The 11,217-nt window shown below is 37.2% G+C and overlaps 1 pseudogene; it reads right to left on the bottom strand.

The window, feature by feature from the left end:
* Positions 1-482: 482 nt before the first annotated feature.
* On the bottom strand, positions 483-10,274 carry LOC127433570 (interstitial collagenase-like; annotated as a pseudogene).
* Positions 10,275-11,217: the final 943 nt, after the last annotated feature.

The raw sequence follows: 11,217 nt of genomic DNA, 5'->3' as shown, positions 1-11,217 counted from the left end.
ATGGGACTAATGATCTATGTGTATTGTTCTGAACAGATTTATACACAAAAGGAGGGAGAACTGCATATCTTCCTCAAGGCAAAAGTATTAAGAAGATTAAGAAGACAGCACATCGACAACACTCTTTGCATATCATTAGTAGAGGTATTAACTTATTTGAAGTTTGAATACAATTCTTTATTTATAAATTACTGCATGTACTTATTAAAGACAGCGTGTAAATTTGCATGCACAAAGGAAACATTAGACCAAATGTGTACACACACACTTTCATAATCACACACTGAGTTTCCTTGTTGTGTTCTTCCACCGCCAATGAGGCAATTTATTTTCAAAATAATTTAATTTACAACACTGGGAATCATGCAACAGGAAACCATAATGCCAGAAGAGGTGGATGCAACAGGCAGCTGTGCAGTTTGGTTCCCATCACCAAAGATGGTGTAGTACTGATGTACACCATCATTGCCAAATGGTTTTCATTACTGGAGCCATGTGTTTGCTGCCATTATTTTGATTACTTGTCTGGTTTGGGGGTCAAACTCCAGTTGCTGTTGTCCTACGAAGAAATAAAACATAAAAAGTTTTAAGTTTGGAAAATATGGCCCAAAGTACGTTGACACCCAAGCTCAACACCCAAATGTGCTTGTTGAACATTTAATTTCAAACCCATTGATATTTAGGAAATTGTCTTCCCTAAAAGTTTCCACTCTTTTGGTAAGGCTTTCAACTTCATGTTAGAACATGGATGCAGGTCAGTCAAATTTTTACATACCAGATTCAGTAAACCATTTCTTAATGGACCTCACTTTGTGTACAAGGGCATTGTCATTCTGTAATAGAAAAGGGCCATCTCCAAACTGTTGCCACAAAGTTGGAAGAACACAATTCACTGGAATGTCATTGTATACCGTAGCATTAAGATTTGCTAGCCATACCCATTAATTAGAAAGGGGGTGTCTGCATACTTTTGCACATGTAGTGTATATTTTGGTATACTCTGTTTTATAACAAACAATATCAGTGTCTGAGAAAGTACAATAATTGATTTTATTAAAAAAAAAAAAAGGGGGGGGGGGTAGTAGGTGTCATCACTGGCTAATTTGGGTCACTGAAGAAAAGTTTTATATTGTGTAGTCATGCTGAAGTGTATTTAGGTATATCATACATGAATTGATTATACACATGGTATTAATATATCTAATTAAACTGAATGATAATATTTCAATGTATCAACAACAAATAGCAACAATAATCAAGATGAAGTTGTATAAGACTATTTGTAGGCATTACAAACCATCATGGGCCACTGCAGCATCCACAGGCCAGTCAATTCCTGGCCACTCATGAGCAATAGGTTTGGGAAAGCCTTCCATCATTTACCCAGCTTTTTCATTAAACTTTTATACACCAAAAATGACAAGAACATCCCTCAGAGAAAGATTTCAATGACTGCCAGCAGCCAATTTTATTTCTTAACAATGAAATAACTTTGTCTAGCCATTAGTGAGAATTTGTGGAGTAAGTGATTTCTTGTACCTCCAGCATTCTCCTCGAATATAGTATGTGAGACGTGTTTCACGGAAATACAAGACTGCATCGATGCTTGTAACACCGGGTGGGAATCCAAATTCAGATATGTTTCTTGGATAGCTATGCTTTATTTTTAGAGCTCATCTCCCAATATTCAGAACCTGAATGAGACATGTAATATTGGTATACATAGATAGAAGTGGATACAGTATACTATATGTACACAGTATTGTGTTGGGTAAGTTCCCCAAAATAAGTAATCCACTACAAATTACTAATTACTTATCTGAAAATGTAATAAGATTACTTTACTTTTTAGATTAACTAATCAGTAATCATTACTAATTATTTTACTTTTAAGTTACTTTCTAAATCACTTTATTCATCGTTGCACACCCTTCAGCTGTCACAGAAATGGCAACAGATGTACATACTGTATGAATTCATATTTTAAATGTATTAAACATGTTACTTTAGTGCAGGTAATGTACTTAAGTAATAACCTTAATTGAAAGTCAACTGTAGTCTGATTACTAGAATTTAAAGTGTAATGTGTTACACTAATTTTTTGATTAAAGTAACGAATTACTTTAATCAGATACACCAAACACTGCACGTTATATACCTTACCTTTGAAAAAATAACATGCTGTTTTTGTTTGTGTTCTCATAGCTCGCATAGATGCTGCCTGGGACGCCAGACCACAAACTTGTTATTAGTGTGATTCCTATGCGTTTAAAGCTGGGATGTAGCCTCCATATAAACCTGCAACAGGCATCTTTAAAGGTTAGTTATTTTAGTGCAGTAATCAGTGGGTCTCATGTACTAATTGTGCACATACATGTGTGCATAAAACCTGGTTTCATGTAGAAATCATAATTTAACCACACATTTCTCAATTTAGATTTGATTTAGATACCAATGTAGAACCAACTCAAACCACATGTACACTTCTGGTGACCTTAGAAGCATGGAATGTGTCAAGCTAAAATATATATATATATATATGCTGTATACACTCACCAGCACACCTGTACATCTACTTATTCATGTGATTATCTAATCAGCCAATCATGTGACAGCAGTGTAATGTATAAAATCATGCAGAGATGGGTCAGGAACTTCAGTTAATGTTCACATCAACTATCAGAATGGGGAAAAAAGTTGATCTCAGTGATTTAGACCGTGGCATTATTGTTGGTGCCAGATGGGCTGGTTTGAGTATTTCTGTAGCAGTATCTCCTGGTATTTTTATGCACAACAATCTCTAGAGTGTAAAGACAATGGTGTTCTTGGCTAACAGATGGGGAACTCAACAAGGTCTTCTGTTGTAGCCCATCTGCCTCAAGGTTCTACATGCTGTGCATTCTGAGATACTATTCTGCTCACTACAATTGTACAGAGTGGTTATCTGAGTTACTGTAGCTTTTCTGTCAGCTCAAACTAGTCTGGCCATTCTCCATTGACCTCTCTAATCAACAAGATGACTTCATCCACAGAACAGCCGCTTGCTGGTTGTTTTTCACACCATTCTCTATACACTCTAGAGACTGCTGAGCGTGATAATCACAGGACATCAGCAGTTCTAGATATACTAAAACCAGCCCATCTGGCACCAACATTCATGCCATGGTCCAAATCACTGAGATAAAAATTTCCTGACCCATAGTTGCAAAGTTCCTGACTCAATTGCATAATTTTATACATTACACTGCTGCCACATGATTGGCTGATTTGATAATTGTATGTACATGTGTGTGTGTGTGTACACACACACACACACACACACACACACACACACACACACACACACACTAGTCAAAAGTTTTGAAACGCTTGACTGAAATGTTTCTCATGATCTTAAATCTTTTGATCTGAAGGCGTATGCTTAAATGTTTGAATTAGTTTTGTAGACAAATATAATTGTGCCACCATATTAATTTATTCCATTATAATTCTAAAGTTTAATAAAAAAAGCTTTTGAAATTGATGACTTGGACCAAATAATAAAGAAAAGCAGCCAATAAGTGTCCAACATAGATGGGAACTCCAATACTGTTTAAAAAGCATCCCAGGGTGTTACCTCAAGAAGTTGGTTGAGAAACTGTCAAGAGTACATGTCTGCAAATTCTAGGCAAAGGGCAATGACGAAGACTATGATGAGATGAAGAACCCAAGTGCAGTTTATTAAATAAACATGGAATCCAAAACCCTAACTACAAAACATGGCCATACCCTTTCACATTCAATACTAGACCACTACACAATGGAAAACATGAGGCTTAAATACATGGACATGGGGGACCATAAACCAATGAACAAACAGAACTGATAACAAGATAATTAAACAATAAACCAATGAAAACATGACACATGAACATGGAGGGAAAACAGAAATCACATGACAAGGGAAACAGGAACTAAACATTTCAAAATAAAAGACATGAATCAACAAAATACACATGACAGGTGACTACTTTGAAGATGCTAAAACACAGTTTTGATTTATTTTGGATTTTGTTTAGTCACAACATAATTCCCATAGTTCCATTTATGTTATTCCATAGTTTTGATGACTTTACTATTATTCTAAAATGTGAAAAAAAAAAAAAATTATAATAAAGAATGAGTGTTTCAAAACGTTTGACCGGTAGTGTATATTAAAAATAACACCTTACAATAAGTCTTACTTATTTTATAGATATAAGATACTGTAAGTTCCGAGTGTAGCCTTAGTCTATATACAATAAAAGGTAAAATAGTACAAATGTTTCATCAACAATACAACAAGGGTAAGAACAAATTTATGTGTATATTATACACCTATTCTGAAACTTGTCTGTGTACTATGAAACCGTGCATGCAATTATTAGTCAATGAGACACACTGAGAGCACAAGGAATTTCTCAGTTTACACATCTGTAAGAGGAGCCAGACTACCTGTCTTTAAAGAAATCTAGCTCCTGTTGCATTCCTGTCACCGTGACAAATGGCAGCATATAATCACACTTATCGGGTGTTTTCGGAGGAGGTCTGTCCAGGCTTGTTGCCCCCTTGCCTTTTGTAGAAAAAACATAATGATCTATTCGCATATTCTTGGAAGTCCTCAATAACATAACAGAACTGTGGCAGAATATTCACTGACATACCATACATTTCCTGGATATCTTTGACATCCTGGAAAGACAGTTGCAAATCAGTGTGCATGCTAAAATTATAGGCAGGGAACCAATGGCTCCAGGATCCGATGAGTGAGGAAGTCCGAGAGCATGTCCAAACTCATGCACCGCAACAGCGAAGAAGTTGTAGCCTTTAGGAGAAGCACAGGTGTCATGTCACCTGTCATGTGTTACTGTAGGTGTCATTTCAGCAGAGCTGAGTATGCAATGTATACAACATTTTTGGTATACAATGGTCCCTAAAAGGTGTAGGCACACACATACAATAATGCATTATATAATAAAATATCAAACCAAGATGCATTTATTTTATAGTTAACACAATCACACAAAAATAATTGTTAAAATGATAAAACAATAGATATACTGTTAACAATTCAAACAAAAGTACTTGGACAAACTTTGTGGTCCATAGTTAATGTGATGAACTACACGTGTGATTACTCTGCTAGGACACGTGTGAACTTGAGGGGAACTGACTTTATGCATACACAAAAAATCACCTTGATACTAGTTTGTTAAAAGTCAGTTGTTAGTTATGAGTGAAAAAAGCTTTTGTTTGCAGATGCCACTTGCTTTTATATTTTGTTATCTAATGCAATTAAATAAATAAATTATTAAATGTTGCTTAAAGGAATGTTCAGGGCTCAATCGACAGCATTTGCAGCATAATATTGATTACCACAAAAATTAATTTTGACTCATCTCTCCTTTTCTTTAAAAAAAGCAAAAATCTGTGTTCCAGTGAGGCACTTATAATGGAAGTGAATGGGGACAATTTTTTAACATTAACATACTCACTGTTTCAAAAATATAGCTACAAGACATAAAGGATATGCATGTAAAAATGATTTCAATGTGATACCAACCTTTTCTGTGTTAATTTATAGCCAAGTTTACAACTTTGTTACCATGACGATGTAATGTCAACAAACCCTAAATCCCTAAAATGACAATGTAAGCAACTTTACAGCTCAAATAATACACAAGTTTAAACAAAAGAATGAATACAAGTGCTTTTATAAAATTATAAGCTTCACATTACTGTGTGTAAACCCTCCAAAAATTGGCCACATTTACTATTACTGACCCCACTCACTTCCTAACATGATCGCACGGGAAGTCGGCATGCTGTTTCTGAAAGTTCCTGTACCCTAGGATCAGCAACAGTATGATGACTCTCTGACATGCCCTATCTATCTCCCATCGGACATATCTGGAATGGCTCAACATCAATTACTTTCCTTCATGGCATGACTGTTAACGTGTTGCACCAGATGCATGGGGCAACACAGTTCAATTCCCATTTAAACGAGGAAGTAATCACGTTTGTATAAACAATCATGAGCGTGATAAGGAGGGTGCATTTTTATCCCTAACATTGTATTTTGTCTTTACTAATGGTTATGGTTAGATTTAGGTTTTGGTTGGGAGGTAGATTAAATAAAATAAGTATTTCTCTTTTCTGTTTCACACCCTGTTCAGTTGAAAACAATTATTTTTACAACTGGCTTCTGGTGACCTCTCCTGGATATAAATGGATGTCACTTTTGTTTATATACTCTGAAACGCTTACCGCTTTAGCCTCTGGAGGCAGTGTTTTCAAATTCAGTCAACGTATACCGATTTCAGCTAAAGAAAAGTCAGCACACACATGCCGAATTTTATGTGAGATCAGGCTGCACTTCCATTGCAAGTACCTCACTGAAACCCAGATTTTTGATTTTTTTAAAGAAAAGGAGGGGCAAGTCAAAATTCAACAGGTTAAGTGTCCAAAAGTGTCCAAATACTGTACTTGTTGGGGCCACTGTACATTCATAGAGCAGAAACCTTTCACTGAAAACTCTAAAGGCACTTTTACATGACTTGTAAAAGTTTCAATTTTAGGAGGTTTTGGGCAGATTTTAGGATGTTGATAAGTATCGAGAAAGCATTAGAGGGGGGCCTGGGTAGCTCAGCAAGTAAAGACGCTGACTACCACCCCTGGAGTCACGAGTTCAAATCCAGGGCGTGTTGAGTGACTCCAGCCAGATCTCCTAAGCAACCAAATTGGCCTGGTTGCTAGGGAGAGTAGAGTCACATGGGGTAATCTCCTCGTGGTCACTATAACGTGGTTCACTCTCGGTGGGGCGCATGGTGAGTTGTGTGTGGATGCCGCAGAGAATAGCGTACTCAACAAGCCACATGATAAGATGCATGGGTTGACGGTCTCAGATGCAGAGGCAACTGAGATTTGTCCTCCACCACCCGGATTGAGATGAGTCAATACGCCACCACAAGGACCTAGAGCGCATTGGGAATTGGGCATTCCAAATTGGGGAGAAAAGGGGGAGAAAATCAAGCATTAGAAAGTGTATAGTTTATTTATGTTTTTTTTGTTGTTGTTGTTTGTTTGTGTTTTTTGGTACCTGTGGCAGTAGTTGTCCAGGCCTCCTCATAATCAAACTGCACTTCACCACCGATTCCAGGCCCTGGAAGGAAAGTGTGTGCCAAGATGCCCCCTTCTTCATCGAACGGAGACTGGTCCTCGTGATATAATAAGTGCCACACATTAGTGTTAGTAAATGATGTAACAGTCTACACTTCCTGAACTGTTCCACTAACGTTTCACAACCAGAAAGTACAAATGAATAACTTTTGTTTTAATTTTAAACAACAGTATGTTTTTTTTTTTTATTATTGAAAATCCAACAAACTTTGTTGTGAAATGTTTTGCTTGAAAACTGTTCTTGTTAAATCTTTTTTTTAAATAAATGCTATTTGGTTTGATATTTTGCTATCTAATGTAATGTCATTCACACATTTTTAGGTGTGGTTTTCACATCCAAATACTTTTTGGAGCTGCTGTATAACCCCTTTGTACTAGCGTCTCTAGGGCCTCTACCCTTACAAAGGTTTACCATGCTATTCTTATGCCAAAAAATAAATAAATAAATAAATAAATCTGCAGTACTACAATAAAAACTGTAGTAATTTGGTATTAGCCAACTAAAAAATGGCAAAGGTTACGTAAGACATGAGTGATTTCGCATAAACACACACAGACACCACTTTATGACTATTAGTCAGCTCATTTCAAAGGTCGTCATAGCAGACTGCATTCACACTCACCTTTGTTATTAAAGGAAATGACGATGTCAGCATCACTCCTTCTCATTCATTGGAATGTCATGGGCACTGCTTGAGCCCAAAGTTTCCATGCCTGTTGGATGGCTCTCCTGACATGTGTAGGTGTTATTCTTTTGCTGTATCTGGAGATTCTGAGCATAAAGACAAAGGTAAATGAGGCACCATGTTTTGGATCCTGCTGGCCAGGGCTGGCCAGTCCCCCATGACTTGGTTCTCAACTTATGTGAATGTATTATTTTCTGATGCACGGACGCATCAGCCATTCTACTTCGAAAGGAGTTGATCCGCTGCAACAGTCCTTGATTGGTTATATGTCAGTGTATGAACTAGACACAACTATTGTAGTTTAACATTAAACTCACAAACCAGAAACACCCAAACCCATTATCTAAAAGATGTGCTCTAAATAATCACCACATGAAAAAATTAAAGTGACAACAAACACAATGACTTGGATGTTGTGACATTTTTAACACTGGTGGGGCCCAAAAACATACGGGCTGGCCCTGCTGTTGGCAGCAATGTGCTGAGGCCTCACTGGATGTTTTTTGTTTTTGGCACCAAAACAAACTGTAGAGACTGTTGTGCTTGAAAATCCCAGGAGATCAGAAGTTACAGAAATACTCAAACAAGCCTGTCTGGCAACAACAATCATGCCATGGTCAAAATCACTGAGATAAAAAACATTTCTCCAGTCTGATGGTTGATGTGAACATTAACTGAAGGTCCTGCCCCATATCTGCATGATTTTATGCCTTGCACTGCTGCCACACAATTGGCTGATTAGATAATTGCTTGAATAAGTAGGTGTACAGGCGTTCCTAATAAAGTGATAAATTAGTGTATGTGTGGCCATGAAAGCTTGGCTCTTGGCAAGCACTCAGTGCAAGTACACAAATGTCTATAAAACATTCAAAACATAATTTTCCTAAATTTATCACTGCTATGGAACTGGTCTATTAGTATCAAAACACGATGTACATAAGTACATGTGTAGACTACTACCACATTACTACCACACAGATCGACCCTTACTAGGGTTCGAACCTGCAACATTTTGGTCATGGATGGTCATGATGTTTAACTACTCACCCCATCCCTCAAGGCCTCATTGCTCAGATTGAGCTAAATGTAAAGTGTTTGTGTAGAAATGTATGTGGCTTCGGTAAAGTCACAACATTAAAGATGAAAGGATTTAAAGATGTTTGAATTACGTAATATCACACTAACAAAGAGTAAGTTGCCAGGAGGGCTGTTTACTGTAATTGTTTCAAGAATTCCACTGCTGTTATGACTGTCGTCTGTAGCATGAAAGAGAGAGACCCCACACACAGGTGCAGATTTTATTTTCAGACTATAACCTACAGCCAAACAAAATGTATAGGCTTGGAAATGATCTAAAGAAAAGAAAAGAAAAGAAAAGAAAAGAAAAGAAAACCTTGGAATTCATTCAAATATAACGTGCTACTTTACTGTATCTGTTTGAATTGAATTATACACTTTGTGCAATTATACACAAAAAAGGTCACCATTATAACCAGCTCAATGACACAAAACACCACACTGTGAGCTGCTTTATACAAATAGATCCACTCGAATAGTGGAAGTTCCCTGTGATTACACACTAGTGACTTCCCTTTTGGTGTAATTGAGGATGCTGTGGTTAAGTGTGAAGCTGTGAAGGCACAGATAACTTATGGTAAAATGTTTTGAAACATCATGTGACATCATATTGAGCTTCCTGCATTTCATGGGATGTTTTAGATCATGATTTTATCGATGAAATTGGTCGATGGAAATGGATGAGTAAATATGAAAAGATTAAGATTGAATTCAGTAGCTTACTCTGAAAAATTAAGCTATTTTAAATGTACAACTAGTTCATCAATATTAAAATGAAGAAATTCAGTAGAATTTATGCAACATTCACATAATTATACAGTATGTGTAACACAATAAGCAAAAGAAGAAAAACAGGAACATCAAAAAATATTCAAATTATTTCCAGCACAATTCCTGTATACATACATTAATGTTTTGGCATACCTGACCAAAGAAACTTAAAAAACCTGCACATACTATATAAATACTTGCAATGAATGACTATATGAAAAATATACCAAAAACTCCAAAATATCCAGTCCAGGAGAAATCAATGATTTCCATAGTTCTCTAGTTTAGGGGGTTGACTCCCTGGCAGCCACCCAAAACACCCTAGTAACATGGCAGTGAGTTTTGCATGGGCAAGTACCACACACATTTTCTTAATAAATGTAAAAATCTAGTTTTTCAGAGCAATTGCTGATTTTGTCTTATAAATACCTCTGCAAACTCCAGACTGCCATCACTGGATAGTTCTACATACTGCAGCATGGAGGCGTACAGAACATCGGGCTGCAGCAGTGTGAGGATGCCCAACCATAGATTCCCCATGTCTGTTACACACTCAATGCTCTCGGCTCTCTATATCTGACTCCCTGACACCCAAACCTGAAGTATAGCCTATCTGGAGCACATCTTTAATTAAATGCATGCTCAAGTCAAAACAAGCAGCACACAATGGTTTTTAACATTGATTATATGTTTTTGTTGAACGAGCCAAAGTTCCGAATTTGAATGTAAAGATCTGGCCCTGCGGTGTTGGGGGGTACAAGTTTTCTAAGTTTTTACAAGCATACAGGGAGCAATCTATCTCTGTCTATCTCTATATCAAATATTGCCCCCTAATAGAAAAAAAATTTCAGACCCTGTTTTTAACCATATGTTGTTATTGTAGTTCTCTCTTTCCTTCCTATTTTTCAATATGAAGATGCCTTTCAACTGTCCTATTGGCTAGGAGGTGTTGCCTTGTGCGTGTGAATCAGTAGCATGGCGCTGTAGTATACAGTTCCCATAGTGTCAGCTACTGATGCAGCATCGAAGTAACCAACTTCAAATGGAACTTCTTGGTTATGACTGTAACCTTGGTTCCCTGAAAGGAGGGAACGAAACGTTGCGTATGCTAGCCGACAACTGATTTTTCACTGTTAAGGGACAGAGAGATGTGCTGTCTTCCCTTTAGTCAGAAAATCCTGATAAAATGGTGCGATGATGTGCACATCAGGGTTGAAGTGTCAAGTGCCTTCTCCCAATAGATTGGTGTGATATTAAGGGCTTCAGTGATCATCATTCCTGGGAGGAGTTCCCATAGCGTCAGCTGCTGACACAGCATTTCGTTACCTCCTTCAAAGGGAACCAAGATTACAGTCTTAACCGAGACGTTTCATTGGGGTAGGGTTATGGGGCAGACTGATCTCACTGTGAATTCGGCGACAGTAGGTCAAAAGTTATTTAGCTGAAATTGGTCTGTAATTAACAAAATTCTAACCACTGCCCC

This window comes from Myxocyprinus asiaticus, chromosome 43 (genome assembly GCF_019703515.2).
Source record: "Myxocyprinus asiaticus isolate MX2 ecotype Aquarium Trade chromosome 43, UBuf_Myxa_2, whole genome shotgun sequence".
NCBI classification, from domain to species: domain Eukaryota; kingdom Metazoa; phylum Chordata; class Actinopteri; order Cypriniformes; family Catostomidae; genus Myxocyprinus; species Myxocyprinus asiaticus.
Note: the sequence above shows the minus strand (reverse complement) of the source record. Positions and strands in the feature narration are given on the sequence as shown.